This window comes from Canis lupus, chromosome 12 (genome assembly GCF_048164855.1).
Source record: "Canis lupus baileyi chromosome 12, mCanLup2.hap1, whole genome shotgun sequence".
In the NCBI taxonomy this organism is placed as follows: domain Eukaryota; kingdom Metazoa; phylum Chordata; class Mammalia; order Carnivora; family Canidae; genus Canis; species Canis lupus.
The window spans coordinates 63,409,117-63,423,663 of record NC_132849.1 but is presented as its reverse complement, the minus strand read 5'-3'; the positions used below and the strand labels follow the sequence as shown (position 1 = coordinate 63,423,663).

General features: G+C 58.4%; 2 long non-coding RNA genes across 2 annotated transcripts; both read left to right on the top strand.

Annotated features, from left to right (window-relative positions):
• Nucleotides 1-295: 295 nt before the first annotated feature.
• On the top strand, nucleotides 296-11,112 carry LOC140601825 (uncharacterized). Its single transcript, XR_012004932.1, has 2 exons — nucleotides 296-959; nucleotides 6,144-11,112. It is a non-coding gene; the product is annotated as an uncharacterized lncRNA (long non-coding RNA).
• Nucleotides 971-6,038, top strand: LOC140601826 (uncharacterized). The gene is made up of 2 exons (XR_012004933.1): nucleotides 971-2,581; nucleotides 4,931-6,038. It is a non-coding gene; the product is annotated as an uncharacterized lncRNA (long non-coding RNA).
• Nucleotides 11,113-14,547: the final 3,435 nt, after the last annotated feature.

Below are 14,547 nucleotides of genomic sequence, written 5' to 3'. Positions count from 1 at the left end.
ATTCAGTAAATGTCTCGGTTTGTGCAGTGGATATTTTAGTTGCCTGTTCAGAAGCTTCCCCCACTTTCTAACCAGACTTGTGTTCCGTCCAGATCCTCAAACCTCCCCCCCGCCGCCCCGCCACCGTGCAGCCACGGGCTCAGGAACACCGACCCCTCCTAGCACTGGGTAGTCAAAGCCAGGTGGGGGGACGGGGGATCATCAGATGGTGATTATCCAGGATCGGGCCAGAGAACACGTGGGGCAACCCAGGCCGGCGTGAGACAACGGCCCCTTACCTGCAGAGAGAGAGAGAAGCCTGAGTCCTCTCCTGTGAAATTAGGGGCTGCTTTCAAATGTTCGGGAGCTGGCCCTCGAGCTGGCGCACAGCGATTTTCTGGGGGAGGGTGGGAGTAATTACTCAGCATCTCTTTACTTCAGTTCCTCTCCCCTAAAAGTGGGTATACTCTTGACATCATCCTTAAAATTAGTGAGGATTACATAGAGTCGTGTGTACAAAGCCACGGCATTGGGCCGGGCGCAGCGTTCAGTGACAGCCAGTGACTGCAGACGTCATAGCGCGTGATGACCCAGCCAGAGCCGCTGTCCTGTGCGTGAGCGGGAAGGAGTGACTCAGGAAGGGGGGGGTGTGTGCAAGGATGGAAAGAAGGAGCCAGAGGAAGGAAGGAAAGTGGCAGAGGAGAGGGAAGCCCTGGGCCAGATGTGCTGGTGTTGGGGCGGGTGACTCTGGAGCCGAGGGGCAGCAGGGGGGGCGCCCGGGCAGGAGGACCCCCGGGTTCCCCGCAAGCCCAGCCCGAGATAGGCCCCGCTGCTCTGTCTTGCCCTCTGTGTCGGCTCCCTCGCCAGGTCCTGCCGCCCCCACCACGACGGGAAACCTCGGTCTCTTCAATTAGCCTGTGTCCCCACGTGCAAGGAGACGCCCTCCCGGGAACCCCTGCCTAAAGCAGCGCATCCTCCAGGTGAGCGCACCCGGGCAGCAGGCCAGGGCTGGCACTCCAGCCTCTCGCCCTCCTTCTCTGTCTCTCCCCCCACCTCCTCCCTCCCTCTCTGTCTCTCCCTCCCTCTCTCTCTCCAAAGCCATTTGTCCCCATTTCTCGCTCATCCAGCCTCCCACTTTCCATCCCTCTCATCTGCCTGCTGGAAAGTCGAGAGCAATATTTATCATTCCATTTTAGCATCTAACTCTCCAGTCCTGGAAGGTATTTTTATTCCTCCTGTTGGTGATTATCAGTTTATCCCTTAGGTACTTCTTACTATGATCGCTTCTTCATCCGTGACTTGATCTTCCCGGCTAACCTGAATCCTCTGGGAGTTTGGGAAATATAAAGAAATGGGAGCTTAGTACTGAATGCAAGGCACCCCCGCCCCTGAACCTATCTAGACACAGAGAGGGGGAGGGAGGGAGGGAGGCAGGGAGTCAGGATATGGACGCCTCAGGATTTTTTCTTTCCCTAAAACTTAACAGCTTTTAAAATATTGCTGGTAAACTAAGGATTCCACTTATAAATGTCCTCAGGTCTTTCTCAATCAAGAAATCCTATGACCTTCTTGAAACTGAAGGTTTTGAAACCCAGAAGCACAACAGCTGGGGGAAAGCGCGCTGTCTGAGGGGGAGGCAGCGGCGCGGGGGGGCGGGGAGGCCGTGACTCCTGCCCACGCGGCTGCCAGCCCCACCAGCGCCGCCCCGCACGCACGGGCGCCCGGCTCGAGCACTGCACCACGGGGCACGGGGCGAGCCGGAGGGTATCGACCGAAGACCTTTCCCGAACTCCAGTCTGCCATCCGCAGCAGGGCAAGGCCGCTGAAAATCGATGGCAAATCCTGGGGGCCGAGAAACTCCGCCGAAGGCAGCGGCTCTCTTTTGTGTTTTCAATTATTGTTTAACTCGGGAGGGGAACCAGGTTACCAGCACATTTGCTCAAAGCAAAGGAAAATCTAATCAATGCAACCAGCGGATCCGGACTGGAGCGGCCTCGAGGGCCGCCTCGCTCGCGGCACCCGGTCGCAGGGAGGGGCCCCGGCGTCAGGCCCAGCACCCGGCGAAGCCCCTCCGGCATGGACTGCTGTCCCCCCACGACAGAACTGATGTCCCCCCGGACCACGCAGGCCAGAAACCAACGGTCAGCAAAGCCCAGGACGCTGTGGCTGTAACTTCTCCTCAAGCACGTGGATTTTGCCAACGTGCACACAAGACACGCGAGGGCCGTCTTCCCTACGAGTGTGCGGGGAGGCCAGCCCAGTGGGGACGCCAGGCTCACGGGGCGACACCTGCCGCCTTCCAGGAAACGGGGGCCTGGGGCAGGGGTTTCCGTCCACCTGTGGCCTGCATGCACACACCCTGGGGCCGGCCCAGCCGTGCACCGCGGCCCACCCCCAGCCATGGCACCCCACGGACCCCGGCTCATCGGGCCTCTTGTTTGACATCACAAGACCCTGCCAGGGCTCAAGGACAACAAATAATGCCCCCCGGGGGGGGATTACAGGCGCAGACGCAGAGCGAGAGGGCGCCTACGGTACCCATGTCCCCAGTGAGACAGGAAGGAACCCCGGGGGGGCCTGAACAGGACAAGGACGGGAGCAAGTGAGTTGTGGGGACCCCCGGCAGGCAGCACAGCTCCCCGCACCGGGGTCCGGTAGGGGGCCTCACCCAGGGCAGAGCGACGTCTGTGAGACAAGAAGGCGCCGCGTAGGGCTCAGCAGGTGCCTGAGAGGAGGGCCTCGCGGTCTCCGTGCGCCCCGAAATGCTAGAGCAAGGCTGACTGCCATCTGCACTGTGGCCACCTCTGCCTGGTGACCCCAGGCTCTCTCCTTGGAGGAGGTGGCGTTTGCGTTGCGCCTCGAAGGCCCAGCAGGCCTAGCACGTCAGACAGCAGAAGGGGCGCCTTGGGGTGCGGGGGCCGCGGGGGTCGGGGCTTGAGGGCACGTGACCGCGGGAAGTCAGGTTACAGAGGGGAGGTGGGGAGGCGGCCCAGCTAGGTGAGGCCTCTCTGAACCCCATCCTTTCAGTAGCTGGGGGGCACTGAAGCCTCCTGGGGAGGCCTCCCCGGGAGGAGTTAGCACGTGCTTTGTGCAGATGTCCCTCACGGACCCGGAGCAAGGGGGCAGGGATGTTCGGGGGCCCCCACAGGACCCTCAGGTCACCTGGAGACACCCGCCTGCAGGGGCTCCGGCTGGGACCAGGGAGGGGCAACTGCACGCGTCCATAGGGCTGAGCACACGGCCCAGAACCACCGGAACCACCACACTGGCCGTCGGTGTCAGGGGGTTCCCGGCTCTGGAAAGACACCGGCCGAGTGCTCAGGAGGCCCCCCTCACCTGGCGAACGGCCCCACCCAACAACCTCCCCCCACCCCGGCAAATGACAAGGAAGGTCATGCGGGGGCACAGGTGCGGAGCCCAGGCCGGGAGGGGCAGGGCTGGACTCTGGGGGTGCAGGAGGGGGCTGAGGCGCAGACAGTGTGGTTCTCTGAACCCTGGAAATGCAGGAGGGGCTGGGGAGGGCAGAGGCCAGGGCAGTGGGGTCAGAGGCCAGGGGCTCAGGGGAGGCCAGAGGCGAAGGGAGGCTACCATGTCAGGGAGTCCCCGGCAGGTGGCAGGCAGGCTCACAGAGGCTCTGAAGGCACACGTGGACGTGGTGGGGAGAAGAGCCTGCAGGGGTGCAGCCGACGTAGGGCTGGACGGGTGGCCCTGAAGGACGCAGCCCTCCCTGCACCAGGCCCAAAAGTGAGGTGCCCACGGGGTGGGGGGCCCCCGCACAGGTGGGAGCCTGCAGCGTCGGCCCCTCCGGCCCGGGGCTGGGCCTCGGGAGGCAGGGACGGGGTATCTCAGGGCAGGAGGGCGCCGGGCCCACAACCCAGAGTCAGGAGTTCTGTGCCGGGACCCAAGCGGCCAGACAAGGGCAGGAGCTCTTCAGTGCCAGGTGAACCTTGACCCTGAGCCGCCCCGGGGCAGATTCTGGAGGATGCAGATGCAGGTGTCCAGGCTCACACGGCCCCTCGCGCAGGGTGCGCCTCCACGACACGGGGACAAGGCCAGGTGACACTGTGCCTGCCGCGGCAGCCGATACGCGTCCCGCACAACTGAACCTTTGTTCTCCGTTCAAGCCATCATCCTTGGGTCGACCTGTGCCCTTGTCTGGACCGAAGATGTTTCTGACGTGCTGCCTGCTGGGGCTGAAAGCCCCCACATGGGAACTTCCACTGGGGCTGGAGGCTGGAGGCCGGAGGCTGGGGCTGGAGGCTGGGGCTGGGGCTGGAGGCTGGGGCTGGGGCTGGGGCTGGGGCTGGGGCTGGGGCTGGGGCTGGAGCTGGAGGCTGGGGCTGGGGCTGGGGCTGGAGGCTGGGGCTGGGGCTGGGGCCAGGGCTGGAGGCTGGAGGCTGGAGGCTGGGGCTGGGGTTGGAGGCTAGCTGGAGGCGGGAGGCTGGCAGTGCCACCATGGTGACGCTGTCACTGTCCCCTGGGGGCCACAGGCACTCCCGATTCCCCCTTGGCTCTGACTGACTGGCTGCTCAGTGGCGGCAGGGGGGGGATCTGTTGTTCCCGTTGTGGTGTAAGGAGCCCCCTCGCTCAGAGCTCCTACCACAGGCTCTGACCGGGTGTGATCTGAGTCCGCACATCCAACCTGCAAACCGAGGCCCCCTTTGGCGGGGCGACCTTGGGGAGGGACCTCGGGGGAGGGCTGCCCCGCGCTGTGGTCCGTAGGGCTGTGCTGCTCAGGAGGAGGCTTCTGGACCTGGCTCCGTGGGGACGCATCTACACCGAGGGCCGAGCCCGCAACCCTGACGCAGGGCAGGCATGTGCGAGCCCGGGAGGCAGCAGAGCCACGGGAGACCCCGGACCTGCTGAGGGTCCTGCTGCCTCTTAAGGACCAGTTGTTCACACCTTTCTCTTCTTTCTTTCCTTTTCTTTCCTTTTTTTGTATCTTACGAAGGCGATGTCAGGGGCCACACCCAAACCCCCCGCCAGCCGCCTCTGCACTTGAGGAGATGCCAGGGGCTTTGTAGGCCCTAAGGGTCACCTATTCGAGGCCCAGGGCCCCCACGGATCATTGACAAAGGCCAAAGGACGTGCCGATGTCACGCTGCCTAGGGACAGTCGCAGGCTGCCAGGGCGCCCGCTGCTGGTGTCGGAGCCGACGTCCGCCCGGGTCTGCGGCCCACCTCGCGATGCTGCCCCAGTGCCGGGCGCCCAGGACCCGGCGCTTGCCCGCGTTTCCCGCCTTGTCCTTGCCTCGTCCTCGAGGGCGTCCGGGCCGTCCCTGTACCTAGCGTGGTCTCTGCTCAAATCCCTGACAAAGTCAATTAAGGCAGGAAAACATACAAATATCCAAACCTTAGACCATTTTTTTCTTTGCTTCCTTCCCTTTGCTTAGCTCAGAAAGCTGATCTTTCTCAGTTTTATTTATTTTATTGACTAGAGTTTTTCTTTTTCCCCTTTGAGCCCTCACCCATGTGGTACTTTCTCATTCATTTACGTGCCCAAGTGTCCCTTGTTGGCTCCCCCGCAGGCCTAGGACCCAATCTCACGGGCACCGTGGCCCCGCGACGGAAAGCATCCGGCCTGTGATGGATGCCCAGGGAAGACTGGGGGCGTGGGGTGGATCGCCAGTGGTGATTTCCAGAAGCTTCTGCTCCTCAGAGCACTCCACTTTGCTCCTCTGTCACCGATCTCGGGCTGCGGGGGAACAGGGTGGCCGGGACGGGGTCTCGGGTGGGAAAGGGGCAGCCAGGCAGCCCCCGCTCCGTGTCCCCGCAGCAAGCTTCCGTAACGCCACTCCCTTGCGGGGCACGGACTTCGGGAACCAGCAGCTTGCTCCCACGTGGGCGGAGGGACAGAGCACACGGCAAAGCTGAGTCACGGCGTCGGGGGGGGCTCTCCACGGTGGGATCCTTCGTGATCCTGCTCCGTTCTGTCCTGAACGCAATCAGGGCTTGTCCCTCAGCTGAGCAGATTACCCCAAAGTCACAGATAATTAGCAAATCAACTACTATGCAAATCAAGTGCTAATTCCAAGCAATTAAAAGCTGAGTCACAACTAAGCTGCAGTTAATTTGAAATTTTATTTTTTTATATAGTGCAAAATAGCAGAGGCCTCATGTCACACAGAGACACAAAGCCCAAAGATGTTCTCTTTGTCACTCCAGATCGGCCGGGCGTACGTGTGACTGCGCGCACCCTCCCGCCCATGCCTCATGTCAGGGAGATGGCGTCACTTCATCCCCTGTGTCCTGCCTGAAATGACCCCCCAGAGCGGAAAACCGGAGGCACAACCGGGAAGACAGGAGGGAGGCCGCGCGGCCAACACTCTGGATGGAGAAGCAAGACTTAAAGCACCGCAGACGGGGTCCACGTGGGCAGAGAGGACACCAGGAGGACAGAGGGACGTCCCCAAATCCTGAACACCTGGCCAGGAAGGGGGCTGTCGGGCGAGGCGGGGAGTCTCCCCCGTGCGACCTCAGTGGTCCTCTCGGGTGGTTTGTGAGCCCGTTGAGGAAGCCAGGGGCCTCCAGGAGCAGAGCAAATAGGGGGCCGGCTGCTCACGCCCCCGTCCAGGCAGGATGCAGGATGCAGGCGCGCCCCGGGGTGACCCAGCGCAATGGGGGGCCCCGGTGGCCGGCAGAGAAGGGAGACGCAGGGAGCCTGCGAGCCCTGGCTGGGAGAGCTGTTTCCTTCTGTCCGGGCCACTTGTTAAAGTCCCAGTGCTTTTTATGGTTCCTCTTAACTGCGGTGGAAATGAGGCACAGAGGTCAATGTCACGCGCGCGCACACAAGCTTCAGAGGACAGGGAGACCTCAATGTCATTCCCGGCGCGGGAATGGAAAGACAGATGGCCCTTCTGTGACAGGCCGCGGGTAATTTGAGCCCAAGATTCAGGCCGCGAGGAGAGGCTATCACCAAAGAATAAATCTGAGTCAGCGGCAAAGCAATCACTTTGGATTAAGGGCACTTTCCGGGGCCAGAAGGAACAAAGGCTATTCCCCGAAGCCCGCGGAATAAATACTAGTTGTTTCTCACGATGAGAGAGGCTGGCAGAGGGACCGTGCACACTGACCGGGGCGGCCGGGCCGCCCTCACCCGCCATCCCCGTGACCTTCGTGCCGCACACTTCGCACGCGCCGCCCCCACCCCGCCCCTGCACGCGGGTCCTGCCCGGAGGGGGCAGGAAAGATTTCCCAGGTTGGAACCTCCAGGGAGACCCACGTCACCTGGGCCCAGGGCCGTCAGACCAGTGCTGGAGGAGGAAAAACGGCGCTGCCCGCCCCCAGCCTGGGGCCCTGGCGCCCTGCGGCCAGCACCGCCCACCCTGAGCTCCGTGTCTGTTGGTTTTCCCCGACATGCCACGCACTTCTTCCAAACCGAAGTGGAGCTCAGCACACGGCTGCCGGTCACCGCTCACCTGCGGGCAGGAGTGAGCCCGCCTACCCTGGGATCCCCTCGTCCCGGATGGCACGTCCTGCGGCCGCCTGCCCACCCCAGGCCTCCCTCGGCGCACCCCCAGCCCAGAAGAAGTCCTTCTCCAAAGCCATTATAATGGAGCCCGGGCTTACCCTCGGCGGGAGGGGTGGCTCCTGGCACTCAGCACCCGGGAAGAGCGCCCGCACTGCGGACGGTTTGGGGAACCGGTGATGTTCCCTGGCATGAACATAACCTCTTCATGGAGCCATTTTCTGGACATCTGTTTGCACCCAGGGCATGCCCCTGCCTTCTTACACAGCATCTGGAATGCCAGTTCGGCAGTCTTTGCAATGCGCTGCACCTGACCTGTGCCCACAGCTTTGCAACGCACTGCACCTACTGCGCCCACGGCTTTGCAACGCGCTGCACCTGACCTGCGCCCACGGCTTTGCAACGTGCTACACCTGACCTGTGCTCACATCTCTACACCCTGCTTCTCTCACTTGTAAATGCACGCAGTCATACCCACCCCACAGAGAGGTGCTTGCAATTAAAATCCAAATGTGATGCATGTGCCAAACAAATCCTGGGCCTTCTATCTCCTTTCCCTCGGCCTGCCCCCTCCCCCGCTCCCCACCACCTCCCACGCCCGGGGATGGAGGAGCTATAAATAAGGCAAGCCTTCTCTCCTAAAAGCTAAATGATTTCAAGTCGATATGCTTTTGATGGCTCTCCCAGCTCCCCCCTCTCTGTCAGGCTGTCAGAAATCCTTTCTTGCCACAGTAAACACCGCCTACGCTGAGCCTGGACCTCCCGCCCCCGCGCTAACAGGGCCTTAGCGCCCTCTCAGGCTCCTCCACAAGCCGCTGGAGGGGCAGGAGCCTCCACTGTCACGGCCTCCGACACTCTGGCCCGCGAGCGTTCGGAACAAGGCCTCGGTGTACAGCGCGTCGGGGCGGCAGGTGTCCCAGGGCCCCCAGGACAGTCCAGCGGCAACAAGCAGGTGATGACTTCCCATCACCTCCTCAGAAGCCCCTGACATTCCCCCAGGGCCCAGATTTGGGGGTGAAAACTCTCCCTGTGGGCCTTCTTCTTGCTCACTCCCTTTAGGTTTGTAACATCTTCTGAGCTAACCAACTGAGAATTATTTATCAAGCACCACGTATTAAGCACATGACCACATTTTGAGTAAATTATAGGTAAAGAAATTATAGGGTGAGTGTAGGAAGAGAAATAAAAACACTTTTTGCTCTTTGAATATCAAATTGATTTTTTTTAAATTTTGAGCATGATTTATTTTTTATTTAAAAAGAAATCTGCATGCCCTCTGATGCAACGGTCCACGGCTGCTGGCCATCCTACCTGCCCTGCCAAATGCTTGCACAGGACTCTACAGGCCACCAGGGCAGAGCGTGGTGGGAGAGGCCCCGGACCAGACCGGCTGAGTCCCTGCAGCGTGGGGACACATGCAAACAAAGACCAGCACCTGCCCCTCTCCTGCAGACCCCGGGGGTGCCAGTCTGGACGCAGCACCCCTGACGCCCTCCCTGACTGCAGCAGCGATCAGAGCTCTTGGTCCACAGGCCACACCTGCAGGATCGGCCACGTGAAAGAACTTCTCGCTGTTTGCGTTCTGGCCCCCAGTGCCCAGAATGGCAAGAGGACAGGGAGCAGGTGTGCAGGAGGAGGACCCCTCCCCATAGCACAGCCACAAATTTGGCGTGAGGCTGAGGCCTTGCCCCGGACAACCCCTGACCTCTACGGGGTGATTGTTACCAGGACGGATCGTCTGTGGCGCTGCGAGGTCAGCCTGGGGACTCAGGTAGAAGGACAAGAACCGACCAGAGTGCCCTGGAAGACTCTATAGATGCCACCCGGGTGTCATTGACAGGTGGATGGGTAAAGAAGACGTGATGCATCTACACAATGGAACACTACTCGGCCGTCAGAAAGGACAAAATCTTGTCGTTCGCAAGAATATGGGTGGAACTGGAGGGTACGATGCTGAGTGAAATACATCAGTCAGGGAAAGGCAAATACCATATGATCTCACTCCTCAGTGGAATCTAAGAAACAAAACATGAACCTAGGAGAAGGGAAGGAAAAATAAAATAAGATAAAAACAGGGAGACAAGTCATAAGAGACTCTAAGCTCTAAGAAACAAATTGAGGGTCGCTGGAGGGGAGGGGGTGGGGGGGACGGGGTAACTGGGTGATGGGCTGAGGGAGGGCAGGTAATGGGATATGAGCACTGGGTGTTACCTAAGACCAGTGAATTACTTAATTCTAACAGTGAAACTAAAAAAGAAAATCTGGAATGGATAGAGAAGCTGTGGTCTATGTATACATGGAATATTCCTCAGCCATTAAAAACGACAAATACCCCCCATTTGCTTCGACATGGATGGACCTGGAGGGTATGATGCTGAGTGAAGTAAGTCAATCGGAGAAGGACAAACATTATATGGTCTCATTCATTTGGGGAATATAAGAAATAGTGAAAGGGAATAAAGGGGAAAGGAGAAAAAATGAGTGGGAAATATCAGAAAGGGAGACAGAACATGAGAGACTCCTAACTCTGGGAAACGAACTAGGGGTGGTGGAAGGGGAGGTGGGTGGGGAGTGGGGGTGACTGGGTGACAGGCACTGAGGGGGGCACTTGATGGGATGAGCACTGGGTGTTATGCTATATGTTGGCAAATTGAACACCAATAAAAAATAAATTTATTTAAAAAATTAAAAATAAATAAATAAATAAGAAAGTGACAGTGCTGAAATATAAATAAATAAATAAATAAATAAATAAATAAATAAATAAATATCTGTAGAGAAAGTAATACTGTTTCCTGTTTGCCACATATTTGGCCCGTTAAAAAAAACCAGTCACATACTTAGGAAGAACGACACACATGCATTAAAGTATAGAGAGTGAGATAAAAACACGCAAGTATCTGCCACGCGGCTCTGTCACGTGGCGACATGTCACCGTATTTGCTTCATATTTAAAATTGTAGGCATTTATTTCAATGTCAAAACGGAACGTCCACCCCCGCGTTGACCTCTGCGCATCCCGGCCCTCCCTTCCCCACTCCCAGCGAGGTCTGTGGCGCAGGGATTTGGCCACAACCAGCCATGTCTGGCTCCTCGTGAGATCGCTGAGATTTACAAACACCGATTCAGAGAGAGAGAGAGAGAGAATTTAGGCTTGTTCGTTGCAATTACTATAAAATTAACCTCTCAGGGCATCACGATGCTTCCATTTATGGGGATGGTCATTTAGATTACTTTGGTTTTCTGCGGCGATAAGCAAATTTGCAGACACAAGCTTATGCGTGTCCCCTTGTGCACACGTCCCCACGGGTACGAACCCAGGAGAGGAAACAGGGCTGCATCCATCAGATACCGCCCAGCCCACCTCCAGCGCCTGTTCTTGTGTACCCCTCCATCAGGGACCGGAGCCTCCCGACCTGAATCCCCAGTGCTCTGGGAATCATCCCCTTAGTCTCTGAGGTCCAGGCCGTGTCCTTCTGGGCCTCCCAATCCTTGTCCTTCTGGTCGACCATTCTGGAATTGACTTCTTGTTAACCAAGTGTCTGCTCTAGACCCCTTCCTCACTAAGCATCTTGACAAAATTTGATTTATGCTGTTAAAATGACTGGTGAACTTTCATTATTTTGTTTTCTTAAATGTACTAATTAAATTTTATTCCTAAAGTTAGTTTATTTAAGTATCCCTTTGCCTTGTCCCTCTGCTGACGACTCGGACATTTATTTAACAAACGCTGGCTTGGTGTTACTGTGTCGCGGGCTCTGTCCTGGACTCCGCACACCACACATGCAAAAGGCAAAGTTCCTGCCGACCTGGGGCCTACGGTTTGGCAGGGAACCAGGTAAGCAAAAGCAAGCAAATAAATAAGTGATGTAATCTCAAGCGGTGATAACATAAAATAATAGAGGGTGAGAGTTAAGAGAGTCACGGAGATTTTCAGATGGAGCACCTCCATCCGCGGGCACTGAGCCTTGGAGCACACTCTGAAGGTGGCTCGGACAGGACCGGTCAGTGATGCTGCTGGGTCTTTGCCTCCCTTCTGGAGTTCTCCATTTTCTAGAATCTCTGACTTGCAGAGAACAACGGCTCCTGAGACGCTTCGGGTCTGGACAGGAGCCGTGCGTGCTGCTCCTCTCAGCGTCGCCGGCAGCCTCCCGTGTGATGGGGAGCTCCCGCCTCACGGGCCCGGAGCGCTGGCAGCCGGCCACGGACGAGCTCCCGGGACGTCACCTCCGCCTCCGGGAAGCTCACGCGGATCTCCTGGCGCCGCCAAGGCCCAGGACCAGCCTGGGCACGGGCGCCCTGCACAAGCACCGGCCCCGGGGGCTGCCCTCCACTCCGGCCGCCCGCCTCCCAGGCCTGCCGGCCTCCTCCGCCCTGGACAAGCCCGCCCCACACGCCGCTAGGGTTTTCTGTCCAACATTCAGAACCTCTCAGCCGATGATCAGTATAGATCTCTCTGGCTTCAGCCAGTGATCAATATGGCCTGGAATCGATAGCCTCATTCACAGGATAGCTTCCATCTGACCCTCTTCTGGGGTATTTTCATATTTACAGTCTTCGAAACAAGAAGGACAAGTGGATGGTTGGCAGGTACAGCAACCCCCCCCCCAACCCAATTCACATCCTATAAACCCCGAGTGGGAAATCCACATCTTCTTGTGCGACCTGTACTGGCTGCATGAGGTGATGCTCACAGGGCCTGGCAGCCCGAACCAGAGGGTGCCAGGGTCCCCGCGTGGCCTTCCCTGGGCCCGGGAGTGGCCCCGCAGCCCCCAGCCACACAGTGGAATCTGGATAAGGAGTCTGCTTGTGCACTGGACCAAAGGCCCAGAGTTCTGGGCTTCACACGGGAATTTCCTGACTGCGGTATTAGTGACAGATCGGGTGACTCTCGGTGGGGTCCTGCACACTGTACAATGTTTATTTAGCAGCGTCCGTGGCCTCTACTCATGAGTGCTGACCGCACCTCCCTGAAGCCATGATGGTCGCACATCGCCAAGGGGCTACGTGGTCCAGTCGAGAGCCACTGATCGGGTGAATCACTGCAGCCTTGCTCTTCTTCCTATTGGGTCCAATGAGTCTAGAGCAGCTCCTCCCCGCCCCGTCCAGCCTGACTCCATCAGCCCAGGACCCCAACACCCCTTCACAGCCACTCTCTCCTGCAAGCCCCCAAGTCCCCTCTCATTTCTCCAGATGTCTGCTCCCTGAGTGTGGCCAGGGGGCCACGTGCACCAGCCCAGGGGGTCCCGACAGGCACACTGGGCCCCACGGGGGACGTGCTGTGCTCACACAGGCTGGGGCACACTGACATTTGGGTCTTTGTCCTTCCAAAACCTCACGGCCTCCAGCTCGGCACAGCAAGCTTGTTTTCAGCAGAAACGCGGCGATCTACACACATGTTATTAGGCCCTCCAAGGAGACACAGCCGAGCTGCAAGTGTGGGATTATTTCCTTTTCTGCTTTTCCAAATGCTTTCTAATTAAAGGATTTCATTTTACTCTGAAAAGTTCTCATTCCTTTTTGAAAAATGTGCACACAAAATGCACAATCGTATAAACATAATCCTGTTCATTAAAAAACTACCATCCTCCGACAAAACCTCATTCCCTTTCAAGGGCTGTTTATCTTAACCTTCATGGTGAATAAACATCATTTTTCACCATATGGAATCTAGTTCCTGTGGCAAATTCTATAACAAATAGAGAAAGTTATCGGGATAATTTGGGTGGTCAACCAGGAGGCCACCATGCAGTGCTGGGCACCCCGGGATGGGGACACGGTCTGCTGCCCTTAGGAACAGCTTCTCAAGCCCTGTGTGGAGGGTTCTTCCTCTACCGCCCCTCCCCTCACCATGGGAACCCCCACTGCACCCCCTCTGTGAGCTGACCTCGTGGCCCAGGTAGAGGGCAAGACCCTACCTCACGGCTCAGCTCCACTCCAGACACGCGCACCAACCTCCTGGGATGAGGTGGGGCCGATGCACCACAGGAAACCACTCTTGGCTCCTGCTCCTAGGGGCTCGCAGTCTGGGAGGAATCCCTCGTGCACACGTGCACACGTGCATGAGCCCCAGCAGCACCCCAGGCTCCTTGTAACCGTCTTCCTCCCCACTGCGTGCAGACGACTGCCTTCCTTGGGTCCACGGGGGACCAGCGGGAGCCAGAATTGGCCGAGGGTCACCTGTTGTTGGGCACCGTGCCAGCATTTTCCATATTCCTCCTCATGTGAATCCACACAGGGGCACTTCCACATCAGATGCCACTTTGGCCAGCCCCGGGGGGCCACAAACCTAGGCTGCAAGCTCAGCAGGAACCAGGAACCAGTCCAGGTCTTTCTCCCCCGTGGCCCCACCCACCAGCTGAAGGTACTCCCTGGGATTTGACTCCTGAAAGATTAGGCACCCAAACTTGCAGGGGTGTGGAGAGGATGACGAGAGCAGAACATGCTCACCTCACCAAGATAGTTCCACGGCCTGGAACCACAGCCTGATGACCCGGACCGCAGGCCAGAGCCTGGGGAACCTACGCACACACCCACCCCGTCCTAGGCAGGACCCAAGAAGACTGCCGAGGAAGACACAGAACACAACAGTGCAACTGAAACGTCAAGTCTTCCATCCCACCCTAGGCCCCACGAAACAACAGTGAAGGAGCTAAAATGTATAAGCACACAGGACCAGAGAGGATGGATGTAGAGGGCGAGCAGACGCAAGACTGTCGGCAGATCATGTGAAAACAGGAAGTGGGCAGAGGAGGGGACTGACTTACCAAAGCCCAGGCAGTGGCCCCCAGCTGCTCCTGCCTCAGGAACCAGGAGAAGAGTCAGGACGGAAAGATCAGGCCTCGAGCAGCTTCCTCAGAAGCCAGCTGGGCATGCATGGTCGTGGCCATGAGGAGCGAGATCAGAAACGGGTACGAGATTCGTGGGCAGAGCACGCGGACGACCCAGGAGGGCCTGCAAACCCTCAGATGATCCCCTCCGCCTCTGGCCGCACAGCAGGACCTCACTAACACACAGGGCCCAGACGAGGGACACCCGGGGCCCTCAGAGAGCGGGCAAGGCCAGGTCTCCACGGATGGGGTTAGTTAAGCTGCACACGGG